Source organism: Rattus rattus, chromosome 8 (assembly GCF_011064425.1).
Source record: "Rattus rattus isolate New Zealand chromosome 8, Rrattus_CSIRO_v1, whole genome shotgun sequence".
Classification (NCBI taxonomy): Eukaryota; Metazoa; Chordata; class Mammalia; order Rodentia; family Muridae; genus Rattus; species Rattus rattus.
Genome location: NC_046161.1, coordinates 87,016,921 through 87,037,307, shown reverse-complemented (window position 1 = coordinate 87,037,307; position 20,387 = coordinate 87,016,921).

Genomic DNA, 20,387 nt, shown 5'->3' with positions numbered 1-20,387 from the left:
TTGACACTCCCTTCCCGGGGAGAGGATACATTTCAACATAATTAAAAGTTGAGAACTGTTTCCGGGACTTTGAGTATATCCAGTTACTACAATGCTGTGTGTCAACAGATCCAGTGGTTATCAGAAATTTATAGGGAAAAAAATAGGACTTTAATGCGGGCATATATGAAATATCACACATGTTAATTGCTCATAAAAGTTCTCGTAAATAAAATTTTGAGGAATGAGACTGAGTGGAAGGAGATGAATGAGAATGAACAGAAATCAAGGAAAGCTCAGTAAAGTCTACACAATTCTCCTCTTATGAAGGGCATGAGAGAGAGAGCACGTAATCGATTTTACTGATTTACAGCCGAGCCCACAGCCTTGTCATGTAAAATTTAATAGGTAGCTCGGACATTAAATTTTAAACTCAGGATCATCATCAATCTTTTATTTAAATCTGATAAGCTTCTGGGGTTACTCCATGGGTGGAATGCTAGTATATTTCTCCCCCATGGCTCACCTACGGGCTATTATGTTCTCCTGTACAAATCTAGAAACACATGTATTGCTTAGTATAATGGTAACAGCCTATAACTAATGTTTTTCATAGCGTTGGAAGAAGGATGTGTTACTTTCCCTGACGACTTATGCTGCCTTCCCCTCGGCTTTACTAACTCCCGCTAAGACGTTAATTTTCATAAAGAGAATTGAAAATGTTGTTCTTTTTAATCTTCCCAGTTGAATTCTGGGTCATGCAAAGATTAAGTGGAGTGACTCAAGCACCAAATCCTATAATTACAGAATGGCTGTTTAGATGGAGTAAGTCTTCCTTTTCCCTCTCTTGGGTTGGGAAGGCAACTTTAGTGAACTGCAAATTACAAAAGCCCGGCTGCTTGTCTGCGGGCGAAGCGAGCTCCCGAAGACACTGTCTACTTAGCTGTCATTTGCTTTGTTTAATCTGAGATTAGGCCTAGGGAAACCTAAATTTAGAGATGACAGGATTCTTTAAGGTGGCATTAGTGACTGCAGTTTTTCCCGGTAGCTTTTCTGAGTCTACGAACTGGTCGGTTGATTTACTGGATTTCCAAAATGGCAGCGCGTGTCCGTGTCTATCTCGTGTCAGTGCCCCGTGTGCCACTCCCCAGCCCCCACCCTCCACTCCCGTGTTTCCAAGGGGCTTGTGACAGTCTCTTTGAAGATCTACGGACTGTCTTTGACCCTGCCCATCGCCTAAGGAGAGATCACGTGACTCATTACTCTAATGGCCCAGGAAAGGAAATCCCCCCAGGGAAGAGAGGGCCGAGAACTGCAAACCGCTTTCCTAATTGGACTGCGGTGAAAGACGCTGAACTGCGGGGACCGGATGCTGGCTGGAGCAGTCGGGACAGCAAAACTGTGATCACACTGAAAGAGAGGGCGTTGGCAGACCTGGGGGCTTAATTCTGGGAAGTCTCAAAGCCGCCCAAAGCTGGACGTCTCCTGTATTTAAATTTAGAGACGCTGTTTTAGGAAAGGCTGCCGTGGGAAGGGTCTTAGCTCCGTTTTATTTGTAGCTCTGGTAAGCCTTCTTTTGGTGGTGCTTGAAACCGGGAGGGCATAGCTGTAAATAAAACTGTGCTTCCCCGCTGGGTAATTTTCTGCTAGGGGAGCACCCCAGGAGGAGATGCCTGGTGAGTTGGGAAGCCAGCCAGCCAGACGTGCATTCACACCTTAGAGTCTGCACGTAGGAATTCTGTAGCTCACCTTCTCTCAGTTGCTGGCTGTTGGATATGGAACATCCACGATTTCTACAATTAAACGGGGTCAATAATTACCTTGAAGGAAAGTGGAGATAAACAAGTAACATGCGCAGTGTCTTGGCACGGAACAGATGCTCCAAACATCACTTGCCATCCACTTCCCCATCTGCGTTCTATATCACCCAGTTTGTGACTCTCTTTCTCTCAAGCTCCTGGGTTTCTTCAGTTGTGAAGGTGGAAACGTTAGGGCTAGAAATGCAGTTCAATGACAGAATACTTGCCTGGAATGCACAAGGCCCTGAGTTTGATCTCTAGGGAAGGAAAACGGGAATGCCGGACTCTAGCTGGGACGCCATTCCCAGGTGACCTTTGGAACATAGGGACTTCGCTCTTCCAAAAGACAGATCAGATCCCTGCCAAACAGCCAGCTGTGTGACAGCAGACCCCATGGACCTTCAAAGAGTACCAGGCCTTCCAGTTACTGAAGAGCTGTCATTGATTTTGTCCGGATCAAACACCAGTTCTGCAAAACCAGCAGGATGACAGAAGCTTCCGTGTTTATCTTTGACCTCCTAACCCAGTCATGTCCTCTTCTGACTTGATTGGCCTTTGCTCTAACTGTTCACCTGCTGTCTGCCCTATGGAGATAACTGCCCCATCAGCAGACAGCAGTCACACAGCTGCCACGTTGGCTGCCTCTGTAAACTTTCCCCGCTTGACTCTTATCCTAGGACCCATGCCTTTACCACGGCCCTTGCATCTCTGCAAACAATTTTGTCATATTTCCATAAAAAGGGACAGCTAAATCAATATTTTTTATCTGTTTTGTTGCCAAAATTCGATGACCTGTCACAGTTCTTACCCAGCACAGCCGATCGTTAGTGATAAAATGTTTTTAATGTTGTTTATGAACCTGTTCTTACTGGCTCCCTATTCGGTCCTCAGAGTGAAACTTTGATACACAGTTTTAGCAACGTTTCCTTGTACTTTTCCTAATTCAGAGAAATACTGTTTCATGGTTAGTGGTGAATCTAATTGTATATGTCCTTTGCAACCATTCTCCAAGACTTTCCCCATAATTCCACTGTGGAGGGTTCTAACATATGCAAATCCTGAATTAGTCTACTAAGCTTCCTATTACAATAACCGTGGCTTCCAACCTATAGACTAGACTCAGTCTACTGATGCTCAATATGCTGCTACAATTCCGTTAGGCCTTTGATGTTTGTTGTTACATTTAATGACTGGTAAATCTTCATAAACTAACTCCCTCACATCTGTAACTGTCGGTGTTTGTAAATTGTGTTGAATAATTCTCCTATGAGGTTTTTTGTTATTACATAAAGCAAGCCTTTCAAATAATTTTTTCTGTTGTGTCTGTGTTATAATTTGATTTTATAGGTCAGAGGTTCGCAAACTTTTTTTTTTCTAAAAGGCCCGATAGTATCTCAGACGTCACATGTCATGCCATCTCTAAGTACAGCTACTCAGCCCTGCCACTGGGGCCCTATGTCAACCATAGAAAACACACATGTGAATAAGAGTTGCTGGGGGGAAGCACGGCTTTATTTATGGACATGGAAATTTGAACCTCATGTGTCATAAAGTAGTACTCTTCTTTTGATTTTTTTTCTTCTTCAACCACTTAAATATGTGAAAACTATTCTTAGCTTGTGGGCCATACAAAAGGAGGCAGAAAGTTCGATTTGCCCTGTAGCTATCGCTTTCTAAGTATAGTACAGCTCTGCCTAGAGGCAGATTTTGGTTTTCTGGAGACCGAAGCATTTCTAATTAGAGGAACTTTAAGAAAAGGACACAGGCCTGAGGACATTGTTCAGTGCAGGAGCACTTGCCTGACGTGTTGAGACCCAGAGATCAATCCCCATTACTTCCAAAAGAAGATGGAGAAAGAGAAGGGGGGGGGGGAATCACATTTCCAAGATTAGTTACAGTGGTTTGTAAGAAAACCAGGCAAGCAGGAAGCTTTGGACACTTTAGAATTTAGGTGATTCTGTCTCTGGGAACTAGGAAGATGCTGGAAGATTCTGCTGGAAATTGCTGTGGTTGGTGAGTGGAGTCACCAAGGGGACTTTTTCAACTTCAGGTTCCAAAGCTCTGAGAGATGGCCTGAGTTAGGCACTCTGGGGACTGAGCCTGAGAGTCAGTGGCTCCCCAAAGCTCCCCAAGATGAAGCTACCATTCGGCCAAGGCTGGAAATGTGTACTTAGTTTTTTTGTTTTGGTTTTGAGACAACTGGCCTTGAATTCACAGAGAGCCTCCTGCCTCTGCCTCCAGAGTGTGGGCTGCTACACCCAACCTTCAACTCACATTTTATAACTGAGCGGATCCAACAGTACTGGTGCCCCCAATACAGTTGTTGCTCTGAAAACATTGCTTGCCAGGGTTTAATGATATTGTCACATACTCCTAGACCAAATATCTAGCTTTATCAAGAGTTCAATATTATTAAATGATCTCAGCTGAGCACACGTACACCACACTCCCACACACTTCACCATCTACTCTCATGGTTTCTTTCTCTTTTTCTTTTATTTCTTACATGGCAGGGACTTGCTCTAGCCCAGGCTGGCCTGTGTCTTACTCTGTCACTCAGGCTGTTGTCATACTCACAGTCCTACCTCAGCCATCCAAGTGCTGGGATTATAGACATTACCACAGACTGGCCTATTCTCTTGCTTACCTTCGAGTTAACCCACGTGTAGTGAATGGAGTCATCGTGGACTCTGCCTGCTTTAGAATTCATTATTTGTTGATGTTATAGATCTAACACTAAGCATTTGAAATGTTGTTTTCCCGTTTCTTTTGTTTGTTTTTGAGATAGGGTCTTATGTTTCCCAGGCTGGTCATAAACACACAAGCTGAGCTCCAGATCCACATTTCTTCACTTTCCCAAATGCTAGCTAGGATGATAGACTTGTACCGCCATGCCAGACTCTTCAGAGTTGGAAATCTTCAAGTTGGCACACATGTCAGGTAATCTATGCAACAAATAAATGGTTTGTAAGGAACGTCTGACAGCACTGCCATCGCAGCCCAGAGATTTGGGCTAATAAGCCTGGGCGTGAGGATCCGAGCTGTCATTTGTTAAAGCCTAGGATTAATCATTGGATTTATATATAGAAGCCTGTCTTCATGTCCTGTGAGTACTTGTTTCCCGGGGCTTGTTCAGTTATAAGATTATTCCATTATGCTGAGCTGCCCTCTTGATTGACATTGGGCCGATTTCTGTGCAGAACAGGTAGGCAGGCTGTTGAGCTCATCTACTTTTGGCCACTTGGGAACCTACCTGGCTTTCAGTAAACAAATGCTGTGTCACTGCCGGTAATACAGCCCTTGTGCAACTGGACACTTCATTTCGGTGTCTAAGAAGGCATGGCCTCACTTTTGCACTCTGCCCCTTATTAATAGGGACTTAAGAATTTAATATCACAGGAAACTTGCAAACTCAAATGCCTCTAATTTTGTTCACTGACAGGAAGCAAAACTACTTTCTTTGGTCATTTGGAAGCATGTAGAGAGAGTGCTGATTTTGCCTCTTTCTGGGACCAAATACTGCCTCTCCCCTGGTTAGAGGTTTTCATTCTTGGAAGCTAAGCTTCTATCATGTCAAACTGCTTCTTCCAACAAGGACTACCAAATTATCCATTTACTCATCTTTTCATATATACAGACAGACATATACATGTCTGTCTGTATATATAGTGTGTGTATAGTGTGTGTGTGTGTGTGTGTGTGTGTGTGTGTGTGTGTGTGTGTGTCCTAACAAGGTGCCAGGGACTATGATGGATGCTGAAGGTCCAACCCGTGGTCTCAGAGTCTAGGTTCTCCTGAGCAGTGTGTTGGTTAGGCTTTTTTGTCAACTTGACATAAGCCAGGGTCATCTGGCAAAAAAGAATTTCAGTTGTGAAGCCGTTCCATCAGACTGGCCTGTGGGCAAGTGTTCAGGGCATTTTCTTGATTAATGATCGATGTGAGAGGGCCCCGCCTAATGTGGGCAGTGCCACCCTGGGCAGGTGGTCCTGGCTTATACAAGACAGCAAGGTGAGCCGACCAATCAGCAGCATTTCTCCATGGTCTCTGCTTCAGTGCCTGACCTCAGGTTCCTGCACTGTGTTCTCAGCACAATGGCCCATAATCTGCGAGTTGCTCCCCGAGTTGCTTTTGGTCCTGGCGTTTATCACAGCAACTGAGAGCAAACTACGGCAGAGGAGGAAACACAAGAGAAGGACACTGAGTGATGAGTGATGTGTAGGAAAGGAAATGGTGGCTGTATGATGAAGGATGAAAGGAGTCTGTCTATACAGACCTCAGAGAACAGCTACCATGAGCTGTCCAGCATAGAGGCACACTTTGAAATGGTAACACTGGTGCAAAGAAAACATGTAACATAACAAAAAAGTTGACTTTAGTTATCTTTGAGGATATTATTTTAATTTACTAGCTACATTAACTATAAGTAATATTTTATGTGTTTATATATTATATTAAACTATATTTATATATTTATATATATTATTTACAATTATGTTTACAGTATAAATAATTGAATTACTTATAATGTAATAATATATAATTATATAATAAATATAAATTATATTTCTGTGTTATAACTAATTAAATTAAAATATCTCCAAAATATTATATTTAAAGGTAACTTTAGTTATCACTTGATTCTGTACTTTTAACATGCTTACTGAAAATTTTGTATGTGGTTCACACTCTGTCTCTATTGAAGCTCACTTATTGTCCTAGTTAGGCTCTATGGCTCTGATAAAATGCCATGATCCAAACCATATTAGAGAAGAGCGGGTTTGTCTGGGTTGCGGTATTTTACAGTCCATTATGAAGGGAAGTCAGGGCAGGACCTAGAGACAGAAACTGTTGCAGAGACCATGCAGGAAAGCTACCTCCTGGTTTGCTCCCATGGCTCTCTCAGGGTGCTAGTTTTCTAAAACACAGGACCATCTGCCCAGGGGTGGCTCACCCACGGTGGCCAGACCACGTCAATAATTAATCAAGATAATATCTATCTCAAGGACTTCCCCACAGGCTGCTGGCTGCTCCCAAATGTGCTCCTGTGGTGGCCTCACAGGAATCCAGTGAGAGTCTTGAGCCTTCTCTTCTCCCACCTACACATCACTTCCTTCTGCTGGATCTGAAAGAGGTCTTTCTGGGAGCCCTCTCATAAGCATAGTAACCCTGTGTCTCTAAGCATAGTTTGTGTGTGTGTGTGTGTGTGTGTGTGTGTGTGTGTGTGTGTGTGTGTGTTGAATGCTAATGAAGTTTAAGAATTCTATTCCCAATTTGGGGTACAGCTGTTCCCCAAATTTTTTTTGTTGTAAGGAACTTCACTCTGCCCCAACACAAAGTTGTGGACAATGACTACATGGCACCCCATTCAATTAACCAAGGATGATTCAAGACCCAAACGTGGCCCAGACAACTAGGGCCACCTATAGTTCAAGATGGCATATGGATTCTCAGGAGAGGTTATGAACCGGCATCAGCATTTGTGGGGGAGCCAAGGGGCACTGTGACTTGAAAGATACTTTTGTTGAGACCATTTATGTAACTATAACAGCAAGAATAGAGAAAGTTCTCCAGTTAAGAGGATATACCGCTGTGTCAAAGGACCCAAGTTAGGTTTCTGGAACTAAAGTCACGAGACTAACAACAGTCTGTAAGTCAAGCTCCAGGAGGTCTGACCCACTATGCTGGCCTCCTCAGGCATCTGAACTTAAATGCACATGTCTACACCACACACACACACACACACACACACACACACACACACACACACACTCAAGAATAAGTAGAAGAAAGAGAAAGAACACTGAGTAGAGGGTTCATGGTTCATGTGTCCAAGCTGCCCCTTATGCATGCGGTAAGTCCCAACTTATAGCATCTGAGTCGGATCGTTTTCCTTACATATTACGCTGACTCCTATAGATTAGCTTTGCATTTGGCAAGGCAAAGGGAACACCAGAAATTAAAATGAGGGACTTTTGGCCAGGTTTCACAGCTGTCATTTCCATATTTGGCCTTTTCTCCAGAAGATAAAATTGATCAAAGTAAAACACCAAATTCAAGATTAAAAAAAAAAAATCAAATCAGAACCAGAATAGAATCAAAACAGCAATAGCAATGGAGGGAAAGTAGAATGAGTGTAGTCTTATGGCTGACTTACTGCACTACTGCAGAAACATCTGCCTGTACATTTTATTAAACTGTTTTGTGCGTATGTATTTATGTGAGAGAGAGAGACACACACACACACACACAGAGAGAGAGAGAGAGAGAGGCAAAGAGGGAGGGAGGGAGAGAGATGTTGAGGGAGGGGCAGTGAGAGAGAGAGAGAGAGAGAGAGAGAGAGAGAGAGAGAGAGAGAGAGAGTTGAGGGGGGAGAGAGATGTTGAGGGAGGGGCAGTGAGAGAGAGAGAGAGAGAGAGAGAGAGAGAGAGAGAGAGAGAGAGAGAGAGAGAGAGAGAGAGAGACACGGTGTGTGTGTGTGTGTGTGTGTGTGTGTGTGTGTGTGTGTGTGTGTGTGTGTATACAAACTGAAGGATTCAGTTCTCTCCTGCTATCTGCTATGTGGGTTCCAGGGATTGGACTCGGATCATCAGGCCTGAAATCAAGAGCCTTTACCAACTCATCCATCCATCTTGCCTGTCCCAGATCTATGTTTTGAAATCAGTTTCCTTTGGTGATTTACGTTTCTGTGAACTAAAATCAGAACCTAAAGGAACTCTGAACTCACATTTATAGAACACCATCAGAACAGATCTACAGTGAGGTAAAAACCCACTCATACAACCACCACTGAATTAAGAGGGTTTGGAGCAGAAACCCTCACTCTCACTCTCCCGAGCTGCCTTAAGCCCTTGGCCATCATCCTGCCTTGACCGAAGAGCCATGATTATAGGTGTGAGCCCCCATGCCCTGCAATCAAATGGAAGCCATGATTATATCTTGAAGAGAATTATGTTTTATACTGATAAACATCCATGCGACGTCCACCCTTCTGGAAGTTTCCTACACATTTTTCTATGTCGTAGAGGATCTGGGTGAGAGGGGAAGAAAGTGTGTGAGCAGGTGGACATGAATTCTCTCTTATTAATCCTAGAGCTTTAAACATTACAGATTTTAAAAGCACCCCCCCCATGTTTAAAGGAATCATTTTACCTTGCAAGGAAAAAAAAAGAGAGAGAGCAGGAACCGATAGTGGATTTCTGAAACAGGAAGAACATCATTCGCAAGTGGTTAAAAGGCACTGGAAGGTCTGTGGGACTGACTTCCTTCCCGTGCAGGCTGCGGGTGCTGAGTGCATGAGGAACCAGGATTCTTAGTTCTTCTCTTACCCCCCTCACATGTCAGCGTTACGAACAGTCCATAGTTTTAGACATCCTTTTCTAGTATGTTCGTCTCAGTGTACTGTCTTCTTTGTGTGTTTGTGTTGGAATCTTTGTTTTTTAAGCATGAGGAATAAAGCCGTGACCTTCCTTGTGCCAGGCAAATGCTCTGCCCTAAACCAGTCTTTAGCTTTTTTTTTTTTTTTTTTTTTTTTTTGAACCAGGGACAAGTTATTTAGGTCTGGCTAACCCTAAATGACTACGGAGGGCTGGAATTACAGGCTCACCATACCTAGCTTTAAATTTTTGAGTTTCCCTGTCTGTGTAGATTACTTACCTTTTTGGAACATTGACTGTTTGCATCACTGGGATCCTTAGACCAGACTCATTTAAAATTCTCATTAAAGGGGGAAATTTCTAGGTAATTGTCTTCCTATTTATCATTTCATTTTTATTTTGATTTAAACCAAACTTCCCAAAGAAACTTCTTTGTCTTGCCATGAAAATTAAAGATAATAAAACAAAACAAACAAACAAACAAAAACGAGAATTCCAACAGTATGGTTGCTGTGGTTTGGGGGACAGGCAGCTATTCTTCCCCATTTTCAGAATCGCCTCTAACACCCCAATTTATGACAGGGTCCCATGAAGCTTCACTGGCCTCACACTCATTCCGTAGCCCAGGCAAGCATGGACTTCAGTATGTAGCTAAGAACTGTCCTGAATTCATGATCCTCCTGTCTCCACCTCCCCATGATCTCAGTCACCCTCATGCCCAGCTTTTCTCACATTTCCGATCATCTTTTTTCCCCTCTCAGCTGGGGTGACACTTTGAACTCTGCTGCAGACAGCAGAACCCACTTAGGCGATTGGAGCGAAGGGTAGTCATGATCAGGTGATGGCCACCTTACAACCTCACTGGATGAAACCACAAGAATCTAGAGCCAAGGTCAAGTTTCCTGAGGTCAAGAATGGTAATACGCTGGTGAAGCAGAAGTGCTGACCCCCCCACCCCCACCAGTGGAATCCAGAGCTGCTGACCAAGACCTGGAAATGTAGTGCTGTCAGTGGTTTCTGTTTGTACTTTGAGACAGCTGACTTCACGAAGGCATGGCTGCAGAAGATAAGCCAGCAAGGAGACAGTGAGAGGAGCAGAAAGTTACAGGCCCCGGACAGTGTCTCAAAGAGAAAGCCGTGGGAAAGGGGATCTCAGAAATGTCTGTCAGGCTGGGGGGATGGCTCAGACAGATTGCTGTAAAGCAGGAGGGCCCTGAATTTGGATTCTTAGCACCCAGGGGAAAGCTGGGCAAGGTGGCACAAGTCTGCAACTGCATCACTCCAGCGCAGAGATGCTCAGACCGAAGGGCTCACTGGGCAACCAGTCTGGGTGAAGCGACAAGCTCTGGTTCAGTGAGAAATCCTGTCTGGAAAACTAGGGTGGGGAATAATAGATGAAGACACTGGTCTGTGGCTTCCACACACCCGTGCATGGTCTAATACATCTACATGCCTCCCTCCCACACACACACACACACACACACACACACCCGCACAGCACAGCACAGCACAGCACAGCACACAACAGCACACACACACATACATACACAGATACCACATACACACACACCCCACACCACACACACACACACACACACACACACACACACACCACACACACACCACACCACACACACACACACCCACACCCACACACACACACACCACACACACACACCACACCACACCACACCACACAACACACATCACACCACACACACACACACCACACACACCACACACAAACACACCACACACACAACCACACACACCACCACACATCAACCACACACACACACACACACACACACACACACACACACACAACCACACCACACACACACACAACACCAACACAAACCCAAAAAAACACCACACACACACACACCAACCACACACACAAAACAACCAACAACACCAAACACACACCAAACCACAAACCACACAAACACAACACAACCCAAACACCACACACACCACACACAATAACCAACAATAACACCACACACACACCACACACACACACACCACACACACCACACACACACACACACCACACACACACCACACACACAGACCACACACACACACCCCACACACCACACATACACACACACACACACACACACACACACACACACACACACACACACACACCACACACACCACACACACACACACACACACACACACACACACACACACACACACACACCACATACACTCACACACACACACATGCATGCACATACACACGTACACATACAAATAAATAACTAATTAATAAATTTATTAGTCATTGAGGGTGTGGTTAATAATTGCAGGAAGACGAATGGACTGAGGGCACAGTGGGTGAGAGGAGTAGGAGGTAAGGAAGAACAACATTCAAGCATCCAGCATCTTTCCAAGAGCTACTGTAAACCAGAGAGCAGATGATGGCTAAAGGGTGGTATAAGAGGGACAAGACAATGTTCTCAACTGGGAAATGGAAGCCACTAGGAGTTCATGTTTTGATGCACTCATGACTAATTTGGTTGGGAGGAAATAGCTGAGGACACACTGTAGAGCAGTGCATGATGGGTAGGTACTGTGTAGTTCCTGAACAGGTGGGAGGTGGTGGGACCCGTAATTCAGGAGAGGTGAAGTGTCATGGGGTTAGAGACTTGAAATACCTGTGTGGAGGACTGGGGAGGAAGTACTATGAGTATCAGTGATGCAGAAAACCTGCCCTTACCCATGAAATACTGCAGGGCTGGCAAAAAGGGCTCAGCGGGCGAGCTGGTTGTCTTTCATCAGCCTGAAATAAACCTAGGCCTATTTGGGAAGAGAGACTCGAAATTGAGAAAATACCTCTGAGGGCCCAGCTCAATGTGGGTGGTGCTGCCTCTGGGCAGATGGTGCTAGGTTGGATCAGAAAGCAGTCTGAGCAAGCCAGTAGGAATGAACCAGTAGGCAGAGTTCCTTCAAAGCCTCAGCTTCAGGTCCTGCCTCTGGGTTTACCTTGAGTTCCTTCTCTGGCTTCCCTCAGTGATTGTGACCTGAGAGTTGTAAGCAGAAATAAACCCTTTCCTTCCCGTGTTGCTTTTGGTGTGGTATTGGATCACAGAGAGAAACCCTAAGATAGCAGGCATAAGTGCTTGTCACTATGCATGCTGGCCTGAGTCCAATCATTATGTACTGTGTGACAAAGCTTTACCTGGGGAGATGTAACACACAGGTCTACTCCCCTGAGAGGGAACCTATGACAAACCATCAAATGGATACCACCGAAGTCCAACTTCATGAACCAATGAATTTTATTGAGGTTGCTTAAAAGGCTGTGGGTGAGGGGCTGCTTATAGGTGCAGAAATGACTCAACGACAGCTGTATCACAAAAGGATACTACAGCCTGGGTGACAGCTTTGCTTATATGAGAAGTCTTCTTTGCATCAGGGATGCTTAGCCTTTATTGCTTACACTGGCAGGGAGTGGCCTAGTGAATCTGGTCAGTTTCAGGGACTTCCTGAAACTATTTTAAGTTGTTACCTTCTTGTTTAATAGAATGTTTCTTACAAACTTACTACATGTTGGAAGTAGAGAACCAGCAATTTCAAATTGTCCTCTGATCTCCACACACGCGCTGTGGCACAACTCCCCACCCAATAGATAAATAAAAGTCATTTCTAAAATTTAATGAATTTTTACAAAGATTTAATGTGCAGATCCTAAAGAGTTGGGCTAGCTGAGTTGAGGTGGGCTGGGTTGTATGATCCAGTAAACCACCAGGCAGAAATAAAGATATTCCAAAGAGACACTTTCTTCTCTTGATCTATCAGACTATTCAGACAATAGATTCCAAGACAGGGGAATTTCTCTAGGCATCTCATGCTGGGAGGAAAGATCTCCTGTTGCGGGTGGTGCTGTGCAACTTGTCTCCAGAAAAGATATTTCACAGTTCTAAAAATCTTGTTGGGCTGGAGAGATGGCTCAGCGGTTAAGAGCACTGACTGCTTTTCCAGTGGTACTAAGTTTAATTCCCAGCAACCACATGGTGGCTCACAACCATCTGTAGTGGATCTGATGCCCTCTTCTCCTGTCTGAAGACAGCGACAGTGTACTCATACATGTAAAGTGAATAAATAATTTTAAAAAATAAAAAATTTAAAAAAAAAACTTGTCAGACCACCTTGTAAGGCGAGACTGAAGCCCAGACAATGATGGGCCCTCTCAAAGATGAACTTGGTGTGGTTGGGAGTGGGGACACTGGTTTTCTGTGTCTATCTTCCCAAGGTGGTTGCTTTTTACTCTAGTTGGCCATTTTAGTTGGCTTCTCGTGGACCTGTTGCCAAACTTCAATTCTTGGGTTCAGACTCTGACCTCAAGTTTGATAACAGTCCTACTACACATGACTGAGGTAGACAAACCTTGCAGAAAAGCCAAGATAACTTCGGGTTTCAGCAGTAAATCCAATCTAAACTGAACCCTAAAATGAAGGGAACTTTGTAAGAGAAAGTCCAAAGGTGTGTAGGCTTCAGACACGGACTAAACAGTCTGCGTGTGACTGACTACTTGAGCCATGCTGAAGTTACTCTTTTCTTTCCCTTTCCTGTCCAGGCTAGGAAACGGCTGATATCAGTAACCAAGGTTGTACACTCAAGAAGGAAAAAAAGTAGAAGCCTGGAAAAGAAGAAAAATATCTTCTGCTCCCTTCCTTCCAGTCCAATCTCCTACCAGTTTACTCCACTGGCAGGATCTTGACACAGTCCAGAGAAGCCTAGGAGCAGCTTCTCCATGCAGACTGGGAGAGGGACAAGGGGCAAATTGAGTCTGAGAGCAGCAGGAAGGTGTCTGAGCAGGTTCAGGAGACACCGGGTAGCCAGATGGAGTAGCCCTCTTCAGTGTGGCCTTATTTCATATTGGGAGGCATCCAAATGTCTTAATGAATCCTAACCTGGGGGGGGGCGTTTCTGGGGCTGAAGTACCAAGTCAGGGTTTAGGGTTGTCTTTGGGAAGGGGGGGGGATGGATGCTGGAACATCCGGGTAGTCGGTGTGTTCTGTGACAATGCTTGTATAGAGGGACATTCTGCTAGCTGGGGGAGGGACCGGGCTCACGACTGCTACTGTTTCTGTATGTTAGCACTCTTCCCTCCTTCTGTCCTTCAGTAGGGATCCCATAGTAGTAGGACACTTGTTTGACTGCTTCAGGGACAGGAGCTCTCACTTTCCTTTAAGGCAGCCTTGTCTTCATCCTCATCAATGACATGGATGTGTGGTTTGCCTCTACCATATGGCACTGAGGGTGGATGAAAAGGCTAGCAGTTAGTTTTGTCTGTCTTTCAGCCTTCCTGTGGGCAACTGTCTCAAACCTTCTGGTGGTTCTAAAAAAGGCTCAAATGACAGCCAGCCGTATCTTGTCTTTTAAAAAAGGTCATGTGACCTAAGGTAGGCCAATCAGATACTCTTCCCCAGAGTTTGAATTGGGGACAGACACAGACAAGCTAGAGAGAAGCTGGAGCTGGCTTGGCTGGTAGCAGTGCCCTGGCGAACCACTCTGGAGAAGAGCAGGGGTTCTCAGCTGGACTCTCCCGCACGGTCTGGCCATCAACTCTCCATATTCTCCGAACTGTCCACTGTTCCTTCTATAAACCTTGCTTCATTGAAAGGAAAATTTCCTGTCCCTAAGAACCAAAAGCCTCCAAGAGAGTCAGTGTGATTTAAAGGCTTTAGTCCTAAAATGTCTCAGAGCTAAGTTGGCCTGAAGCTTACTACTTTAGTGCTTAGTATGAAAATGCTTCAGACTTAAGCTGTCTTCCTTCCTGGTAGCATTTGGGAATGAAAGTATTGTAAATTCCCAACATTATTAGAGTTTGAAGAGAGTGTTCGCTGCCCAGTACCCATGGACCATGTACACATACCCTTTAAAATCAGTGAGTTTATTTATATCCTGCTTCAAAGTACCTTAGGAATTTTCCTTTTTCATTTAACTAATGCTGTAAAAAAATAATATATGGAGGATTTTTCAGGGCAATAATATTCTTCTGATTGTCATATTTCCTTACACTTACCATGATTACACATGCTTTACTTTTTTCCCAGACAGTGGCTTGCTAGATAACTCAATACGAGGCTCAGGCCAGTCTCAGCCTCCTGAGTACTGAGAGTTTTCCCACACGTTCAGTGTTTGTTTGGGAATACTTAGCTGAAGAGTACAGTCTGATCATTCACAGACACATATGAATCCAGGCCTCAACACTGTGTTTACAAATCATTTATTATTTCATACATTTGTTTTTTTGCAGCAAAAATGCATAGTTTATAGTTTTCGGATTCTTTTTTTTTTTTTCATATTCAAGACAGGAGGAAACAAAAGTCTCAGAAAAGTAAAACCATAGCGAACGGCACAACAGAGATGAAAGGCAATTTGTTCAACCACATGCACAGAACTGACCCAAATGTCTGCTCCTATAGATGATTCTCCTTCATTTTTCTGGAAATCTGGAATTACGATGAAGTAAGGCTCTTCTGTCCGAATATACCGTGAAGACACCTTACAGTCCAGGTTGGAAGTTTTCACATCCTGAGAATTAATGCCTCTCTAGCTAAGTCAGCTCTTAGAGTGAAGACGAGTCAGGGTGGCCTAAGAAGAATCAATTTAGCAAGCACTGGAAAAAAAATTCTTTATGCCTGCATTCTTCTTTACTCCCATATTTCTCAGCTACCACCACTTAATGAGCCTTAGAAACTACCCGTGAAACCTTTCCACACGATGTGTGAAGTCTCCCCTCTGCCTCTGCTCTAAGCCCGGGAAGACAGACAGCCCCTCAAGCGATGCCCTCGTAAGGCAGATGGCTGAATGCCTAAGCACATTGGGAATCCTTATAGGAATCTGTCGTCTTCAAGGCTGGATTTGTGGGAAGTGAAGGCTTCGAAGGTGGTTGGAATGGATTGGGGAAAACTGGAATGAAGATTCCAATTCAGAGCTACCACATGCCTGAGTGAGAGGAAGAACCACTGTGGAAGCCTCCCTTCAGCTCCCAAAGGAAAGCTTTTCTGTCCCGGCTTATGGCTTCCTTGTAGAGGCAAGAAGTAGCCAGGCCAAGCCTTCTGCTGTCTCTAGGGTTTGCTATGGTGACACTCCATCCACGGGAAATGTGCCTCACGCCCTCATTGCCTGGGCACTCGGTGGCCTGGTTAGAATAATTTTCCTCATGGCCCCAGAAAAGTAAACCAACTTGGCAGAGACAGATCTTTACGACCGAGTCTTCCCAAGACAGGGAAGTCAGTGACAGCTTCTAAGCAGACGATGTTAAAAGACCTTTTAACTTTAGCTTTATTACACACCTAGAATCTATCTGATGCCTTAGAAAGAGAAGAAGCTAGCCTGTTTTTTTAAAAAAAACTACACAATATTTACAGTTTGAAAGACCCAAGAGGCCGTTATCATTTGGGTAAGAGCTCAGAGTGATTAAGTGCCCAGACAAAGATGAGACTTTGGAAGAGCCCGTGTGCCGAGGCCTGTTTTTAACAAACAAATTGCTATTACAAACCTTTGAGATATAAAATTAAAATGTCTTTAAAATTTTTCCCCATGCATTATTTCTGCATCCAGCAAGTTAAAAAAGAAAAGACTGTACTTTCTAAATAGAGATGGAACCAAAAGGAGGAGGAAGCGGGTCCCTATGCTTCACCCAGAAACAGGGTTCATTGACATGGTGTCCTACCTTCCTAGGCGTGGTGGTAAACCGTGAGAAACAGCTAAACCACCATCTGAAGGCTCCTCCCGGCGATGCCTGCAGTGTGTGTGTGCTTATTGCATATTTTGGGTGGAACGGTAAGGCATGGAGAAGGTGGCCTGCCACTTTTACACATTGGAGAATGGATTTGCACACTCAAGATATTTTCTTGAGAAATGTCTCGTTCAGAATCAAAAGCAGTAAAGCATTTGTGTTACATTCAGAAGCATAACACGGGGTGGGGACGGGGACTTCTAAGAACTTAAAGGGGCCTCTGTCCTGCACCAGATTGTAACTACGTATTGTTGCATACAGGTGTGTGTCACACCCTGCCACCATCACTAGCTAAATGAGCATCTGGGGCCCTGACCTATCACTAAACCAGCCAGTTCTGCAGCTTACTCACAGACTACGGAAGAAGAAGCTATCACAAAACAAAGCAAAACGAAGAAGAAGAAAAAAAGCCTACAAGTTGTTAAGAAATTCACAAACCAGGGGTTGGGGATTTAGCTCAGCGGTAGAGCGCTTGCCTAGCACTCACAAAGCCCTGGGTTCGGTCCCCAGCTCCGGGGGGGGGGGGGGGGGGAAAACAGAAGAAATTCACAAACCAGAAAGGCAATGCATTTGTTCTCTGGGGAATGACAACAGGAATGTGTGTTAGGTTTTTTGATTACTGAGAATGGATAATCATTTTGGAATTAAGAAAAAATTTTTGACAATATCGAAGACCTCAACTCTCCAGTAGGAAGGCGTGTGGCCCCTCATAAAGGGACAGCCTACAATGCCTCTTTCCACCATCCAGTGCTTCTCTTCCCGGGTGTCTAGACTCGATTGCTTTTGTTTGGCAATACGTGTCAGCAAATACGTGGCAATCTTTCAAGAAAACGACTTGAAATGTGATTCCCAATTAGCCCCTAATGCTTTTTTGACCTATGCCCTAATTTTATGGAAACAAATTAAGCCACGGGATAAATGTACTACTCAAAATATCCCACGGCATGCAGTGTTGCAGTCAGAAGCTGAAGGATGTTGTTACGATGCCAAAGAGAATCCCTCGCCACCTGTTTGAGCACAAACACTCTCAAAGCCCACATGCTTTTCTAGGGGCAGAACTTAAAACCAGGTAACCATCCATAGCTGTGCGGCTGCCCCATGCTGGCTGTCTGAGTCCAATTCTTCCTCCCTCTCTCTCTCAACAAAAGGATCTTAGAAGAGGGAAGGGAAAGGCCAGAAACATTTTGGAGATTTAAGCATTTAAACTCACACGTGCGTGTGTGGGGTCCTGCTTTGACTTTACAACACTATCTGTTTTAGGCACTTTGAATGAACCACTCTTCTTAATGGTGTGGACACTATCAACCTTGTAGCAGTTCATTGTTAGTACTGACGTTACCATGGTGATAAAAAAATGCTAAACTCTGTTCTCTCTCTCTCTCTTTTCTCTCTCTCTCTCTCTCTCTCTCTCTCTCTCTCTGTGTGTGTGTCTCTCTCTGTGTGTGTGTGTGTGTGTGTGTGTGTCTTTATACCTGAATTGTAAATTAAGTTTTCAAAAACATTTTTTAAAGCTAAGGAACAGAGGGAAAAAGTAAAAAGCTGCAGATAAATTACTATTATCCTGATCTTATACCAATAGGAGAAAAAAAACCCCAAACTTCAGCTCTGCTTTGCTATAGACAAAAAGGCAATTATGCGGATAGATCCTTGCTCAGCGTCTTACACACGGTAGATGTCCAGGAATCACTAGGAAGATCACATTGAAGGCTAGATGGACATCAGTCAAAGGAGCCTAACAGAGTTGTTCAGCAAAGGCAAACTTAATGGCTGAAGAACAAGATGACGGAAATCATGTCAGTGGCTGGCAACATTTTAAGATTTTTACAATCTAATTTTAAAGGTACCCAGCTCTTAACGTGTCTTATTTCAAAATTGAATAGATATTAAAGGATATATTATCCATGATTACACATGATATATCCAACTGGTATCTGTATGCTTTGACCGTGTAATATAGACCTGCAGACTTACAGACACAACCGAGCACACAGCGATCTCTGCCTTCTAATAGCAGTTTGAAATTATGGCACCTTCGGCCAATGGTAAAACCATTAAAAAGTGACTTCAACCATACCTGTCGACTACAGCTTCGTGCCGATTACTAGCTGGGAGAGCTGAAGATTAAAAATCCTGCCTTAAAATTGTCCGACAGATTAGGCTAAGTGGTTTTCTGACTGAGCACTTACAGTGGGGTTTATGAATGGAAGCAGCCTAAGGCCACTCGGGACAGTTATGTAGCCCATACTTTTTCCTTGGGCTATTTATGGAACGTGTGTGGCCAGTGGGGAAAGATCATGTTTATTTTTACAAGCCAGTCTCGACATGGAGGAGTCTGAACGACCTCTTTCTGGGAAGATCATCTTCTTCACCTGAGTGAAGGCAATCTGGGGAGGAAGAAGGTGTCTCCCTGTAGCCAACTAAACCCAAGCCTTAGGCAGCCAGCCCTAGAAGCAACCCATGGAGCAATAGGCACAGACACCAGTCATTTCCCAGGCACCCCTCCAAGGGGCTGCTCCTGGAGATGCCACCTAGGCTATGACTACAAACAAAAAGAAAATTGGATTTTATAATAGGCTTCAGAATTTTACTGCCAAGTAGACTGTATAAAGATAGTGGAGTGAATTCTTATTTATGATTTGTCATATATTTCGAACTGTTAAAATACAATCAAATCTAATGCCTGTGGTGAAATGGAGAACATGGGAAAATATTTTAGAGTTTTATTCTGATGGCTACATTACTCCTGAAATGTGTAATAAGCCGGGTTAGCTCTCTGCAAATAGACCGAGTAAATATTGGCTCTAAAACGGCATTATCTGCCTTAACAGAAAGAATATAGTTCAGCCAGTAACATGTAGTTAAACCGTCCCTGGTCTGGAATGGTGTATGTGGTGTATCTGCAAACAGGAAGGGAAGCCAACCGTCTTTTCAATTCGAATGTCCCATTGCTAATGCTAGTAGCACAGAAAGGGGGAGAGGAAATGTCCGGCAGAGAGGGGAGATGAATCCTCCTTTTTCCTGGAGCCTGGGAAAGCGGGTCATCTCACTGGCTCATGCATCATAATCACTTGAAAATGATATGGGTATGATTTTATCCTCAAGTGGCCTCTGCTTAAAGACAAAGACACACAGCCTGAGAATACCCAGAAGGTCTGCAACAAGAACCCAAAAAGACAAATTCTGGGTTTTACATCCTGTTCCCACATTCACAGATTCTATCAGATATCCCTCTCTTGAGAGGTCCTTCCAACGGGGGTGTCTCAATTAAAAAACAACAACAACAACAAAACCTACAAAATATTCCTTAACCTGTTTCTTTAGTGTATGAGTGAACACTCTTTGAGATGCTACGAGAAGTGACAGTGACATGCAAGTAAGTGTATGTGGATGCATCCTGATGTCCACAGTTATCCTTGGACATAAGTGCTCAATTAAGTTTCGCTGAGGAGCAGTATCAGGGGTAAGCAC